The following is a 17,319-nucleotide window of genomic DNA, read 5'->3' as shown; positions in this document are numbered from 1 at the left end:
TTTGTGTGTCTGTCTGTGGTGCTGATACTGACCTGTTGTCGCTCCCATGATGCTTTGCTCCACCATCCTCTCACTTCAGATGAAGCTTGTGATTAACTGGAGTCTGTTCCCTGTTTGTTGTAAAAGTTGTTGTTTAACCACCAAGGTCTCTCTCTCTCTCTCTCTCTCTCTCTTTAGTGTAAAACGTCTCCGTCTTCAAACGTCTCATTTTGTCCAAAACTCAGAGATTCCGTTACTGAAAACCTGAGAAGATAAACCAGCTTTTTCATTGATAAATGGCTTTAATTGATTTTTTCCTACTAATATCTACATTCTTGTCATATGTCCAGATATGTCTGTTGTTGTAGCTGTCTCTGTCCGTGGTGCTGAAACTGAACTGTCTCTTCACTGACTGTCAACAGTGTTTCCTTCAGTCAGCTGGAGTCTGGGACATTTTCTGTCTCTGTCTCATGAACAAACTGTTGATAAAGACTGGTCTGTCTGTCTGTCTTACTGTCTGTCTGTCTGTCTGTCTGTCTGTCTGTCTGTTCGTTCGTTCAGGTGAAGTTTCCTGTCCTCTGATTGGCTGCTCTGTAGGATTCAGTGTCTGTAGTTTGTCATGTGACAGACACAGAAAAAACCTGTTTGTTTGAACATAAAACCTGATGAGAGCTGATGTTAACTCTGACCACACACACACACACACACACACACACACACACACACACACACACACCTGCTCCCCAGCCATTAATCAAACAGCTTGTCATATAATGACACATCACTCTGCGTGTGTGTGTGTGTGTGTCATGTTTCTAGTGACCCGACTGCAGGGGAGCACAAACACACATGTATTATTCAGTCACATGACCGCCTCCTCCTGCTGCTGTTAAAGACTCTGACTGACAGAGAGGTCAGAGGTCAGCGCTCTGTTGAAGAAAATGTTGTTTTTCTTGGTACAAACTAGATGTTGTTCATATCCCAGAAGGACACAACATCTGTCCAACATCTGTCTGTGGATGTCGGAGGTTCTGTGACACAAAGTTTAAGATGTGTTTTCAGTTGTGACATAAACACACTTTCTCCCTCTGTCTGTGTTTCAACACAAATCTTCACTGATGCAGGGGGATGAAGGACTTGGATCAGCAGCAGGATCCAGACACAGACCGGTTCTTTGACCTGGTTCAGGTGGAGACAGGACAGGCAGGGGTTGACTGTGGTGACGTGGATCCACACCGTGAAGGTTGAAGTCCAGGTGGGCGGCCATCTTGTTAACGGCTGTGTCTCTGAGTTCGCTCGTGTTGTTGTATCTGAAGAGATGAGAGGTAGTGAATCAAACGCATGATTGGCTGTTGGCTGCAGAGCTTAACGAATCAGATTGAGTCTGTATCTGTGGAGGAACCTCAGACTGACCATCAGAGAACGTCTGTCTGTATATTACAAATGAAAAGTCAAATGAACATAAACTCTTTCATTATTCACTCAGATTTATTCCACACAGAACTCTGCAGTCCAGTAACATGAAAGAGTTCACCTGACACAAAATAAATGTCACATGAACCTCGTCTGACTGGAGATTTGTCAGTTTGACACAAAATCTTCTATCAAGTGATAAAATATTTTGTGTTTTAATAACAAGAAATTAGAACTATATCAGCTTTAAAAGTAAAATTAACTCAAAAATCACATAAAAAAATCATGTCAGCCTCACAAGGATGAGTGTGTCAAGTGAACGTAAAGAACAAACTTATGTCATGGATGGACTGGAGTTCACAGTGTTTTCACATCAGGCAGCAGCCGTTCTTCACTTTAACCCCCCTGAGGACTTTTATTTTGTTTCCCTCTTCAACAGGAAGTGGTTAATGAAGGTGATTTCCTCCCTGCGTCTCTCAGGGAAGTGAATCAATCTCAGATCCTGTTCATGTTTTATTCTGACGTCTCTGTGTTTCCTCTCTCTCTTCTTCTCCTGTCTGTGGGCTGATACGTCGTTAATGCTGCTAATTAAATTAATGCGTTAGCAGCTCAGAACACTCAGACTTCCTCTGTGTGTCTCAGTGATGGTTATTAATGGGCTCAGTAATGAAGCCACCTACAGGAGTGGTCTGGTCCCACAACCCCCCTTTAATGAGCCGTGCAGATTGTTGGATGTCACACAATTAGAGCAGAGAAGAAGAAGGTGCTGATGAGGAGGCTGGTTACAGGAAGTAGAATGATTTAAATATCTGGAGGGGGGGGTTCCCCAAAACTCACACAGGAAGACGAGACCTGAGAGGAGCTGACAGTCTGGAGTCTCGGACTCGGACTCAGAGAGAGACCAGTGGAAAGTGGTGGTCGGATGATCAGTGTCAGTTCGTTCTGCTCACATCAGTTGATCTGAAATCCCATAATGCCAAGAGAAAATCAAGAAGGGGGGGGGGGGGGGGGGGGGGTCCTCTGGGGTGTATTTATCTTTCATCTCTCAGTGAACCTAAAAGTAAAAGGAGTCTTTTTCCTGCAGCTGAGAGTGTGTGTGTGTGTGTGTGTGTGTGTGTGTGTGTGTGTGTGTGTGTGCGTGTGTGCGTGTGTGCGTGTGTGCGTGTGTGCGTGTGCGCTGCAGCTGTGTATTTCTCTGTCATTGATATTCACAGCAGCTCTGGATCAATGACTGACTCTCCAACTATTATTTCATTTCTGCGGGGGGGGGGGGACCATAGACCAGTCAGACCAGTATGACATAATCAATGAGGAGCAGTGTGTTCAGTCACCAGTTTGTTCTGAGCAGGGCGTTTATAAGAGTCACACCTCCTCCTCCTCCTCAGGCTGTGACGCTGGTTGTCAAACACTTTGTGACAAACCTGAGTTACTTCCTGTGGAGGCGGAGTCAGTGTTGACCCCCAGTTGACCTTTGAGGGTGCGTTCCCATCACCTAGTAGTTCCCCTTGAAGTGTACTGCAGGCGTTCAGCCGTGTTAGTAAGACTCCAAACCTCAGGGAAGGTGCTGTTCAAAGAGAACTGAGCAACCGTTCAAGAAGATTACCCATCAGTCATTGCACCTTGCTCGTGCGCCAAAAACGACGATGGACAACATCCTGTAAATCAGTCAAATCAGTTACATAAATTTTAATAAAATACATTTCGTAATGGTATCAGTTTTTGTTTCAATATATAATTAATATTCAATATTTTATTTCAGTAGTGTAAAATGTCCATAGTGGCAGCAACACGTATCCGAGGTGTTTACGTTACTGGGGCAACGCACAGAGGAAGGAGGGGAGCAGGGAGCACTGTTTATGTAACTGTGGATCAGAACACTGTCTTTCCCTCCACAGACTCACCTGTCTGATCACAGTAGATACACCTGAAGTCACAGCTCAGGCTGCACCTGAGGTGTGTGATGATGTCAGTCTTTAGTCAAATGGAATAATACTTCATAGAATAAAAACACTGATGATGTTTGAAGCTGATAAAACTGATATATATGAATGTATTAATAAATATACATATATATATATACATTAATATATATATGACATTATTGGATAATGTCAGAGGTGACATCACACTGATCTCCAGCATGTGACTGTGTCTCAGACCTGGACCTGGATCAGGTTTCCTCCCCTCCACACGCTCCCTGTGTGACCTGATCTCCAGTCAGTCTACACATCACCTGTCTGCACCTACAGGACATGTGACCTGTGACTCCGCCCCTAACGTACGCCTGGCCGGCTGATTGGCCCCAAGCTTGTTAAGTCTGATGAGAGATGATGCTGAATCATCTGTGAGTGTGTCTGTTTCATTCTGCACATGAAGAAGAAACAGCATCACTTTCATTCTGGTGATTTTAACTGAAAATTCTCTCATTTATTTTATTAATATTTTAATAAAGGAACTGATTTTAAAATCGTCCTGAGCTGCAGCTTCATGTTGTTACAACAGACAACCTGCAGAGAACTGACCTGAGAGAGACAGGGACACAGAGAGGGAGAGAGAGACAGAGAGGGAGAGAGAGACAGACACAGAGAGACAAACACAGAGGGAGAGAGAGACAGACACAGAGAGAGAGACACAGAGAGAGACAGACACACAGAGAGAGACAGAGACAGGGTTTCTCCTGCAGCTCTGTGGCAGTAGAACCCAGAGATGGAAGCTTGTTGTTTCTACTGTCGTCCACATGAAGCTGAGCTGCACACACCTCCACCTGTCGGAGGAGGAACACATCATCTCTCTGTCAAAATAAAAGCTGAATTCCTGTGCTGCTGCAGCTCCAGTGTCTCTGAAGGATGGACTGAAGGAGTCTGTCCTGGTCAACGTGAATCAGCTGTGAAACTGGAGCAGTGACATCACCTGCTCACCTGGATCAGGTGTTTACCCCAACATCTACATTAAAGCAGCATCTGACTCCTGACACACACACACACACAGGTCAGCTGATTTTAGGTCAGTGAGCTGACAGGAAACAGGTCAGCTGATGCTTTGTCTATGAACATCTGATCATGTGACGATCATTCAGATTTTCTAACTCAAATGTTTTTTCTTTCTTTGATTTAAACTTTAGTCTAATTTTTACAGGTGAAAATGTCTGGTCACATGTTTGTGTATTTAGTTCTCATTACATCATATTAACTACATACATACATATTAATTACTTTCATGACTGATTGATCATTGTCTTCGTTAGTCTAGAAGTCCAGTAGAAGTTTCTGATGACGGAGGTGACAGAACAAGAAAACTCACTTTGTTTCTATTATATTTATATATATATATATATATATATATATAATATATATATAATATATATATATATATAGTTATATAGTTATATATTTATAACTATAACATAAATATAGAAAATGAACATCTGGAGGAAAACATTAGAGATAAACCTGACAGCTCCCCTTAAACATTAAAATCCAATTTCTGAAATAAATTCAGGTTCTCTTCAGTTTCACTTTTTTCTTTTGTGTCAAAGTAAAATCTCAATAATAAAAACCTGTTTCTATTTGTTGGTTCCACTGAGACGCAGCAACAGATGATGTGAGTCAGACACTGACCATACGGCTTGTGTGTGTGTGTGTGTGTGTGTGTGTGTGTGTGTGTGTGTGTGTGTTTATCTGAAGGCGCCACAGTCTGAATGAGACTAAAAATACAAGAGCAGCTGCTGCTGAAGCTTTTTATTTCTTTATAGTGACAGTAGAGAGAGACACTGTGATACTACTGTACACTGTAGTACACTGTAGTATATCATACTGTAGTATACTATAGTATATTATACTGTAGTATACCGTAGTATATTATACTGTAGTATATTGTCCTATACTGTAGTTCACTGTACTGTAGTATATTATATCGTACTGTATTGCAGTGTAGATGGATTGAAGTATATTATATAACATAAAATCCAGACCGAGTGAGTGAGTCATTTTCTGGCCCGTGGTCGGCCCTCTGTCGTCCTGCTGCTCAGAATATAAACATGAGGATTTAAAGCAGGTTCATGAATATAAATCAGATCTCAGAGGATTCCAGATTTTATTGGTGTCTGCCTGGAGACATTGACTGTTGTTGTTGTTGTTGTTGTTGTTGTTGTTGTTGTTGTTGTTGTTGTTGTGTTGTTGTTCTTTGTTTGTCGCTTCACTGACTCTGTTTATTTTTCCTCCTGATTAATTTAAACCTGAAACCTTCAACCTCCCCATCCGTCAGTGTTAACAGGTTATTATATCACCATGACAGGTGTGTGTGTGTGTGTGTGTGTGTGTGTGTGTGTGTGTGTTATATAATCTATTTGTCCCTGAGAGTAATTACAGCAGCAGGTGTGGAGCTGAGAGGAGAAACTCACCTTGTTTCTATGTCACACGAGACGGACACTCACTCACACACACACACACACACACACACAAACACAGACACACACACACACACATTCACACACTCACACACACACACATTCACACACTCACAGAACAATGGATCCTGACAGCTGTTACGTTCTGCTGTAATCACCTGTCAGAGAGTTTTTGTTTTCCGTGGAAAAAATCCTCCAACATCACGTTTATCAGTTTACACACACACACACACACACACACACACAGTTCATTCTGTGGTCATCAGGATCCTGGTGTCTGTGAATGTTCTCATTCGTCCAGGTCATAGTTATCTCTCTCTCAAATTAAATCGAAGGCAACTGGACTTGTATTTGTCTGTGGAAGACGTTTCGCCTCTTATCCAAGCGGCTTCATCAGTTCATCATGTATTGGTCTCTCTAGTCCGCACTAGTCTGACCAAGAAAATGGAGTAGGACCCAGGTATTTAACCTCTTGTGGGTGGGTCCACCAAAGTACCTGTGAAAGTACTGGTTTCACCTGACCATTGTTGTGGTCTCATGTGGACGACCGTCGTTAGGGGTCAGGTGACCCTGTTGTTGTCCCCTGTGAACGACAGTCGTTAGGGTCAGGTGAGCCTGTTGTTGTCCCCTGTGAACGACAGTCGTTAGGGTCAGGTGAGCCCCTGGTGGATGACGATCGTTGAGAGTCGTCTGAGGTTATGTTGTTGACCCTCCTGGGTACCGATGAAAGGGCGCCATTGTAGATGGGGGATAGATGGTGTCGCAGACCACCTCCCCTGTTTAGCGATGGCCTCTCCACTTTTACATAGATGGCTTCCTTGACTCCCCTTTCAAACCATCTGTCCTCCCTGTCCAAGAGGACCTGGGTCCTTCTCCATTTTCTTGGTCAGACTAGTGCGGACTAGAGAGACCAATACATGATGAACTGATGAAGCCGCTTGGATAAGAGGCGAAACGTCTTCCACAGACAAATACAAGTCCAGTTGCCTTCGATTTAATTTGAGAGAGAGGATCCTGGTGGTTCTTGTGGCTCTAGTTCACACTGAGGAGGTTCTGGTGGTAATTGAGGAGGTTTTACTTCATGTGTTTTTAGTTGATGTGGTTCTGTGAAGCTCCTCCTCTGTCCTCAGTGATCTGGTCTGACTCGGGCCTCTTCAGGTTCTGGTTCGGGTCGTATAGACCAGGTTGGTTCCTCTGATCTGACCTGGATCAGGTGTCTCGGAGCTCCTGCTCTTCTTCATGTGTTTTATTCATGTTGATGGTTGTGAGGTGAGACCTGGTTTTAATTTGACATGAAAGTGATTTAATTAATTGAAAAGACATTAATACGTTTCAGTAATTAAACACCTTTGAAATATCATTAGACCTGATCATTATCACGTCGCTGTGTTTTAGAGAGAAACAGTTACTGATTCTTATTTTTATAGTGTGTCTTATTGTGAAGGTCTGTGAGCCGGATTGTGTCCAGGGGTTTAAACACTCACCTGTCCAGGTGTGTGGATCCTGCAGGTGTATGTGTGGAACAGAGGAGCTGATGTAATCAGAGAGAGGCTGTAGCTCCTTCGTTCACCTTGGAGAGAACATTATCATGCCCCCCCCCCCCAGACGAGCCTGACCGTCATCAGCAGGTCAGTGGATTAAAGCTCTCTGGGAAAAAGGTGGAGGTGAGAACTGATGGATGGAGGAGCTTTAGAGGAGCCCAGGCTTGTGTGTTTGGAGGACGCGGTCGCATGATCGGACCGGAGTGGAGACACAGTAAAGACAGAAAAGATGGAGGATGAATGGAATGGATCTGGAGGAGCAGGGCATCCTGAGCTCCGTCTTTCCTCCTTGACCAATCAGAGCTTTGAAGAATCAAAGGTGAAAGGTGTGGAGCAGGATGAGAGAGATCACAGGTACACAACTCACCTGCTGCAGGTCACATGACTCCTCAAGAACACACAGGTAGCTCAGGCTGTGGACAATTATTCTGCTGTTTCATCTCAAACAAACCAAATCCCTTAATTATCCCTAAAACTCCATTAATGAACCTTTTAATTCACATTCAACACATCAATTAATTGATGACATGAACGTTCTCCATTAATTAATCCTCTAGACATCAGAGATGATCCAGGTAAAACACCTGAACCTGTCACATGTCATTTATCCACTGACCTCCACACTGAGACAAAACCTGTTTCCAGATCATCACTGACTCACAGCCGACATGTTGCCGACTCAGAACCGACTCGTTGCCGATTCAGAACCGACTCGTTGCCGACTCACAACCGACTCGTTGCCAACTCACAGCTGACTTAGAACCGACTCGTTGCCGACTCAACGTCAACATGTTGCCGTCTCACAACCAACATGTTGCTGACTTAGAACCGACTTGTTGTCGACTCAACGTCAACATTTTGCCGACTCACAGCCGACTTGTTGCTGTCCCAGTCCGTTCCCTGTTTCCTCGTTCATAATGATGTAAATCTCTTTTGATGAACTGACAGAGGAAGATGAAAAAGTGTCTGACGAGCTCGAGGTAGTTTAATGTGAACTACAGTAGGACCTGTTTCTGTGGTGGCATGGTCTGTTGACCTGTAGTCCATCAGCTGTTCGATGAGATGGTCTTTGATCTAGAATCAGTATTCTCACTCCTCTGAGGCGTCGTGTTGTTGTCTGTTGTTTTATAATCAGAACTCTCTGTTTACACCAGGCGTCACGTTGTAGCGTGTTGTACCCATGAGCGTGAGTGAGTGTGTGTGTGTGCGTGTGTGTGTGTGTGTGTGTTCAGAGCAGCAGAGCGTGAACTGTAAACACCTCACTCTGTTGTATCACCTCGGCGACCAGATGGTGCTGCTTGGCGACCATCGCCAAGGTGACCCAGGAGCTGCCAGGGGCAACGACCCAAGAGAACCTACATCCATCACACACACACACACACACACACCATACATAGATATATTTGTACTTCTGTACTTGTGATGACCCTGATGGACTCAGCTGGACCTGAACCTGGACCTGGACCTGAACCTGGACCTGGACCTGAACCTGGACCTGAACCTGGACCAGACTCTGAACCCTGAACAACCATCAGACACAGAGTCTTTACTTTCTTATGTAAAAGCCCAACGAGGGACAGAACATCGTCCCTGTGTAAATGACGGAGAGATGACTGAAGACTCCGAAGGGTTAACTGTCCCACAGCCAATAGGAAGCTGCGTCAAAGTAAAATAAAGACAAGAATAAAGAAAGAAATCTGCATGTAAAATAATATCACTAAAAACAGAGTCATTTTAAATTATTGATATACTATAAAGAGAAGAGGAAATAAACACCTGTTCGCATAATTAGAGTAAAAATAAAATATGATTAAAAGTCTGTTGCTGCTGAATCCTGCGTCCTCTCTGTCTCAAGGTCTAAAATACTAATTAGTCCTCACAAGGACAGAAGTACAACACCTCACACACACACTCGTTAACGCTGAATATTAATCACATGACCTCCTACACAGAGTCATTAACACCTGTGATTCAGCTGCTGCTGTAGGTCACCTGTGTGGACACAGACGCTTCATGTCAGTTGATTTCAGGTAAAGTAGTGGCGGAGTTCACATGAAGAACTGACATTGAACTCGTTCTAATGAACTCGTTAATTTAAACTCGTTATTAAACTTATTTCAGGATGTTATTGGTCTTTCTCTCAGTGGTTTCACTTGTCTTTGTCAGCAGCTGTTACCTGTTTCCAGGTGTGTCACATGATGTTTCTGAGGAGGGTCAAAATGATTTCCTTCAAAGTTCACTGTTGATCATTTGATGATCTGTTTGTTGGAACGTTTCTTTCATTTCTTTCATTTTTGGGAGGTTCTGGTTGATCTTGTGATGTTCCCGTTTGTGCTGAGCTGTGAAGCTCCTGAAGGTTTCCTGTGTGAACTCGTCTGTTAAGGTTTAATAGAAGAATCATTCAGCAACATGTATCAATAACTCACAGTTTCCTCTGACATCGTGTGCTGAGCTTCAGCTGGTGAGCTTTATTAGCTGATTTATTCGCTGAACTTTTTCTTATCTGCTGATAATGAGGACATTAATGACCAGCCTGTGATGCAGCTCGTTGTTTTTATTATCCAGATTATAACTTCAAACATTTCAAGATCCAGTAAATTAAGTTAAGTCTCTAAATGTGACGCTGGTGGTTTGGTTTTATTTAGTTTTATTTTCCTCTTTCTTTAACTTGTAAAACATGACCGAGGTCTATATTTAGTGTTGGTTTCCATGGTGATCACATCTGGATCTTTCATTCATCATCTGGACAAGCTCATTATGTTTTAACACCCCATTGACACAGGAAGGTGTTATACAGAATAAATGTACAATGTAAAGGGTTTTAACTGCTCCGAGACAAACTGGAAGAAAAACAAATGAAAAGAGGGAAATTTAATAATAATCATTTATTTTATGTCAGGTATTAAAATGGGTTTTTAAATGTTTTTGCAATAAGATGAATAAATAAATAAAATACAAGAATAAAATATTAAAAAATCAGTTAAATTAACATAAAAAACTAAAAGCCAAAACTTTAATTGCTGCTTTAACAGCTTTTAAACAAAACTGAAAATTAAATTAATTGAATAATTGAATAATTATTACATAAAATACAATACTATCAAAACATATAAACCTATTAACACTGATTTACAAATTTAGTTAGTTAGTTTATTGGCTTAAATCATTTAAAACAGCTGAAATATTTTTCAGACCTTATACGTCCAAAATGGATCAGCTTCAGCTGCAGGTCGAGTTTTAGTGTTTTACTATTGTTATGTTTTGTAGTATTAGTATTTAATATTTTAGTGTTTTATAGTTTTACTGTTTTATAGTTTTATAGTTTTACTGTTTTGTAGTTTTACTGTTTTATAGTTTTACTGTTTTATAGTTTTACTGTTTTATAGTTTTATAGTTTTACTGTTTTATAGTTTTACTGTTTTATAGTTGTATGGTTTTAGTGTTTTATAGTTTTATAGTTTTACTGTTTTATAGTTTTACTGTTTTATAGTTGTATGGTTTTAGTGTTTTATAGTTTTACTGTTTTATAGTTTTACTGTTTTATAGTTTTATAGTTTTAGTGTTTTATAGTTTTAGTGTTTTATAGTTTTATAGTTTTAGTGTTTTATAGTTTTAGTGTTTTATAGTTTTAGTGTTTTATAGTTTTATAGTTTAACTGTTTTATAGTTTTAGTGTTTTATAGTTTTTGTGTTTTATAGTTTTATAGTTTTACTGTTTTATAGTTTTAGTGTTTTATAGTTTTATATTTTTACTGTTTTATAGTTTTACTGTTTTATAGTTGTATGGTTTTAGTGTTTCATAGTTTTACTGTTTCATAGTTTTACTGTTTTATAGTTTTATAGTTGTATGGTTTTAGTGTTTCATAGTTTTACTGTTTCATAGTTTTACTGTTTTATAGTTTTAGTGTTTTATAGTTTTATAGTTTTACTGTTTTATAGTTTTACTGTTTTATAGTTGTATGGTTTTAGTGTTTCATAGTTTTACTGTTTCATAGTTTTACTGTTTTATAGTTTTAGTGTTTTATAGTTTTATAGTTTTACTGTTTTATAGTTTTAGTGTTTTATAGTGTTCCAGTTCAAACCTCCATGACGAGCAGAGATGAAATAAATCTCAGACGATGTTTCTCTTGTCTGTAATGAGGTTTTTTTATTTCCCCCGCTCCTGCAGAAAAAATCAAATCATCTGCAGGTGGAAGAAAACATTCATGTATCTGAGAGAGTCACTCACGAACACAGAGAGGAGAAAATGATTTCTAGATTCTGATGAGTGGGTCTCAGATGAGCAGCTCTTCATGTTTTTAATCCTGCACCAAAAGAAGAAGCAGAAGCAGCTCTTTGGTTCAGCTCTGAAGGATTAAAGAAAACAACAGAAACAGCTACATGATGTTAAAACAGATGTTTTAATGTATGGAAGAGTATCTGTGCCTCCTCTGTCTCCTTTCATCCCTCCCTCCCTCTGACTCTGCTGACGGCTGCAGGAAACATGATCGTCTTATTGAACCTGGTTTCTGGTTTTTCTCACACTGACGGGGGTCAAAGGTCAGAGTCGGAGCCTCAGAGGTCGAACAGTTAAAGTCTGTGGAGCCTCTTACCTACAGGAAGAGGAAGATGTTTACCCTGTGGTCTTTTCAGAATAAAAGAAAAATAACTCACCTGCATATCAATATCATTCACTATATTTATTTGAATGGATGAATTCAGATGTTACAACTGACTCCACCCCTGAGGACGCAACATATTCAAAGTACATTCATTTCTCAGTCTCAATAACAACAGTATTCTGACGATAATGTTCTAGTATTATTTCTTTCTTTAGTAATATTTATCAAACAGCAGGTATTGAGTTTTGTTTTGTGTAGAACATAAAATCTATTGAGAGTCAAAATCGACCCAATTCATCTATTTGAATGATTATTGATGAACAGAAACAGGTGAATATATGATGAGAGGAACAAAATCATTCGCACAATAACTTTATACATTTTCTCATGTTAAAATGAGCAGTTGTTTCTGCATCTTGTAACTGAAGAAGAAAGATGAGATGTTGGTATCAGTGAGGTCCTGATGCTGGATCAGGTCTGGATCACACACACACACACACACACACACACACACACACACACACACAGCTGATGGAAACACATCTCAGCAACATGGTCCTGGATCACCTGGAAGTGTTTCCAGGACTCAGACTGAGTCTGAGGCCTGTCAGGAAAAGCTTGTGTTATGTTGCTGGACGTGTTTATTGATGGTGGTCCAGGGACCAGATTTGGTCTGTGGTTAGGGTTGATTGGTCCATTGTTGTCAGTGAATAACTCCTGGTGAAGAGTGTAGATGGATTCAGTCTCTCAGTCTCCTCGTCTCCTTCATCTCAGACGGACTTCTGGGTTTTCAGGCTGAAAGTTTTCAGCTGATGGGAGAAAAACTTTCAGGCTGTGAACACAGAGTTTCAGACTTTCATGAATAAATGATGCAGCAGCAGAGAAACTTTCAGTGGAAACACTGAAAACTACCAGAGTTTATCTGACCTGTTCTTCATCTTCTTCATCCTCTTCATCTTCTTCACCAGGGTCAATAAAACCATGTCAGATCAGAAATCATCACTTGTGAATGAGAGAGAGGTTCACTCTGCAGCTGCATTAAAAATACAACAGAGACCAACAGTCGATAATCAAACACTGGAGCTGAAGATCTCTGACATCATCGTCTGAACCAGCTGTTTAAAGATCCAAACATCCGCAGCGTGACATCACTGTGTGACCTGTGACCTCCCTCCGTCACCATGGTTACTATAATAACGGTCATGGCTTTGTTAGGTTTATGAAAAGATGGTGATACCACCTCGACATCAGATGATCTTTGCTGTCATGGTTACGACAAAAACAACGTCATGAATAATAGAAACAACACGGGAATCGAACACCGCTCTCCTGTGTCACGTTCATCCAACCACCACCACCTCCTCCTGCCGTGGACTCTGTCTCTCTTTATACTACGTCACTGACACTTTCCCCTTGCCCCCGTCATCATCACTACGACCACTAGATGTCACCTAGCAACAAAACCTAACTATGATGTCAACCTGCAGACAGACGACCTGTGGGCTCGTTTCGTATAGGAGGACAGACTTGAGAGATGAGGGAGCGCGCTCAGTGGCCTTCTTCTTCTTCTTCTTCTTCTTCTTCTTCTTCTTCTTCTTCTTCTTCTTCTTCTTCTTCTTCAGGGTTTTCTGAGGAGACGCAGAGAAGAAGAAGAAGAAGAAGAAGAGACTCAGGTTGTTTGTCAGGTATTTCAGGACAGGAAGTGTTTTTGTCTTTATTCTGAACTTCCTGCAGCAGTTGTCGAACACTTGTTAAATATTAATCTGCAGCCTCCAGAGATGGACTGAGCGTCAGCAAGGAAGAAGAAGAAGAAACTCGGAGGCTCCACAGCAGAAAGATGTTTGTCTTGAAGTTAGAGAGAATCTGAATCACATCTCATCTGTCGCAGAGCAGCATGTAGAAACCAGCTCACCTGTCCACTGTTTCTCACCTGCAGAAAACTTATTGTGGAAGTTCAGTTCAGGTTAAGTTAAGTCAGGTTTAAATTAGTCTACGTTTAAGTTAAGTTTAGATAAGTTAAGATAAAGATAACCTGAACATCCTGTTTTTACTCTTCTCTTTATCTTCTCAGAGATGAAGATGAGTGAAGTGGGTCAGTTCACATCAAACAAACAAACAAACACAACAAAGTCTCTGAGACTCTGAACATTTAAACCTCACAGCTGTTTGATGTTGAGTCAGCGACCTGTCGTCCTTCAATGTGGACATTCAGAACCAGAACTGATACTGATGGAGGTCTTCATGAGTCCACATGAACCCGGGGGACGAGATGTGACCCGAGACTCATATGGGTTCAGCTCCATGTGTTCTGTGGTCAAACAGTTCCAGATCAGGGTCTGTTTAACATTCTGTGTAATACCTGAGTGGATGGAAGAAGAACCGGCCTGATGGAGGGGTGAGAGGTCAGACTGGTCTGGTTTGGGTCTGGGTTTTCATCATGTTCTCTGAGTTAAAGAACCTGTAGTAAGCAGTCAGTGTCTGTAGAACCTGATTCAGACCATGAGGTTCCACCGACTCTCAGGTTGTGTCGAGGATCAGAAACAATCAGAATGATCAGTGATGTCTGTGTTTCCTCTCTGTCACAGCAGCAGCAGCGTGTCAGTGCTTCCCCTCCGATCGACACTGAACTAAATAGTCAGACTGTTAGAAAACCTCCTCACACAAGGGGGGAAGGATACGGAATGGGTTTCCACGGCGACAGCAGCATCCCCCGGGCACACTGTGGTGATTACCCCACAACACAATCAGCCTTCACTTCCTCTGCCCAAATTAGGAAGCAAATCCAATAAAGTCCATGTGAGAGGAGGAAGACAGAGAGAGATTAGAAAGCTGAGGTCTGGTTCAGACTGTTGAGGTTTAAACCTGATGATGAACAGGCAAGATCTTCCCCCTCCCCCTCTGTATATCTCTGTGACGCTCTTAACGACTTTATGATTTGACACTGTTTCTTGTCACTTCATTAATTTTAACTCCTCGCTGCTGCTTTTTTTATTCTTCTCTTTATCCTGCTTAAATTCATTAAATCTGAAATAACGAGTCAGTTTCAGTGAAACACTTGAGAGTGACCTGAACATGAACCAGTCCAGAGGATCCTGGTCCTGGATCAGAACCTGACCAGAACAGATCCAAACAGTCCAAAAGAAAAACAGCCCCCCCCCCCAACAAACTATCTGCTGATTATTTTCCTTCAGTGTTTCATTATTACATTTCTGACTTCAGAGGCAGAAACTGCAGCAGGATTCACAGCAGGTTGTTAATGGAGCAGGTCCTGATGGAGCCTGCTCATAAAAACCCCACAGTGAAGAGGAAACATTACATCTGTTCAGGCTCCTGCAGCGTCTCCTCTCAGCAGCTGATGGTTCAGACTGTCCAAACTGTCACAGTCCTGCTGTTAGAGCCTGGATGTGGTCTGTCTCTGCCCCCCAGGACTGAGAAGGCTTGTGTTTCAGACACCTGATCAGCTGATGGATGTAAAGGTTCAGGCCTCAGGCTTCCTCTGTTCAGCTCTCAGAGACAGTAAAGGCTCCGGCTGTGTGTAATCAGTGGAAACACTTGATTCTCCAACGGCCCCTGAACTACCCACAGCTCTCTCACTGACCCTCTGGCTCTGTGTATTTGCTGAAAACATGAAAACATTCTCCAACATTACTCAGGGCCATGTGTATTCTCTGGAACCTACACACTCTCAGCCCCCCCCCCCCCCCCCCCCCCCCCCCCCCCCCCCCCCAACTGAACTCTGTCGTCATAGCATCACCACAGATATGTTATTCAGTGTAGCGTGTTGTTGTCACATGACAAAGAGCGTGTGTTCGTGTCTGACTTCCTGTTTCTGGAGAGAAGATAATGAGGCTGAAACACATGAACACACATGATTAAACATGTTCAGCCTCATGTGCTGATGTTGCTGATGACGCACACACACACACACACACACACACACATATTTGCATGTGCGAGCAGATACATTATCTCCCACATACAGAGCTACAGTATAAACAGTATAAATAAAACGATGATGAGGATGATGAAGAGCATCATCTTATATACTCTGAGTTCTGACAGTGGGGAGGGGGTGGCAGCACCGAGGGAAGAGGCAGTGGTCACCATGGTGACTCGTCCTCTGGGGACCATGAAGATCCCCTGGACAGAAACTGTAGTCCAGTGATGACGGGACAGAAACCAGCTGCAGTCAGTGAGTCGCCTCCTCACGTCTGTTATTGTCTCTTCACTGTTGTCATTTCATCTCTTCCTCTTCCTCTCTTTCTCTTCATCTCTTTCTCTTCCTCTTCATCTCTTCCTCTTCATCTCTTTCTCTTCATCTCTATCTCTTCCTCTTCATCTCTTCCTCTTCATCTCTTTCTCTTCCTCTTCATCTCTTCCTCTTCATCTCTTTCTCTTCATCTCTATCTCTTCCTCTTCATCTCTTCCTCTTCATCTCTTTCTCTTCCTCTTCATCTCTTCCTCTTCATCTCTTTCTCTTCATCTCTTTCTCTTCCTCTTCATCTCTTCCTCTTTATCTCTTCCTCTTCATCTCTTCCTCTTCATCTCTTTCTCTTCATCTCTTCCTCTTCATCTCTTTCTCTTCATCTCTTTCTCTTCATCTTCATCTCTTTCTCTTTATCTCTTTCTCTTTATCTCTTTCTCTTCATCTCTTCCTCTTCATCTCTTCCTCTTCATCTCTTCCTCTTCATCTCTTTCTCTTCCTCTTCATCTCTTCCTCTTCATCTCTTTCTCTTTATCTCTTCCTCTTCATCTCTTCCTCTTCATCTCTACCTCTTCATCTCTTCCTCTTTATCTCTTCCTCTTCATCTCTACCTCTTCCTCTCTTTCTCTTCCTCTTCATCTCTACCTCTTCCTCTCTTTCTCTTCCTCTTCATCTCTACCTCTTCCTCTCTTTCTCTTCCTCTTCATCTCTACCTCTTCATCTCTTCCTCTTCATCTCTTCCTCTTTATCTCTTCCTCTCTACCTCTTCATCTCTACCTCTTCCTCTCTTTCTCTTCCTCTTCATCTCTACCTCTTCCTCTCTTTCTCTTCCTCTCTTTCTCTTCTTCTTCATCTCTACCTCTTCCTCTCTTTCTCTTCCTCTTCATCTCTTCATCTCTACCTCTTCCTCTTCATCTCTTTCTCTTCATCTCTACCTCTTCCTCTCTTTCTCTTCATCTTTATCTCTTTCTCTTCATCTCTTTCTCTTCATCTCTACCTCTTCCTCTTCATCTCTTCCTCTTCATCTCTCTCTCTTCCTCTTCATCTCTTCCTCTTCATCTCTACCTCTTCATCTCTTCCTCTTCATCTCTTTCTCTCTTCCTCTTCATCTCTTTCTCTTCATCTCTACCTCTTCCTCTTCATCTCTTTCTCTCTTTCTCTTCATCTCTACCTCTTC

General features: G+C 41.9%; 1 protein-coding gene across 1 annotated transcript in view; it reads left to right on the top strand.

Annotated features, from left to right (window-relative positions):
- Positions 1-17,319, top strand: part of kcnd2 (potassium voltage-gated channel subfamily D member 2) — a 36,456-nt gene that overhangs the window by 1,744 nt on the left and 17,393 nt on the right. The gene's annotated exons all lie outside the window — the stretch shown is intronic.

The sequence above is a fragment of the Seriola dumerili genome, unplaced genomic scaffold, assembly GCF_002260705.1.
Source record: "Seriola dumerili isolate Sdu_G_001 unplaced genomic scaffold, Sdu_1.0 BDQW01000236.1, whole genome shotgun sequence".
Lineage (NCBI taxonomy): Eukaryota > Metazoa > Chordata > Actinopteri > Carangiformes > Carangidae > Seriola > Seriola dumerili.
This window is presented reverse-complemented; position numbering and strand designations above follow the sequence as displayed.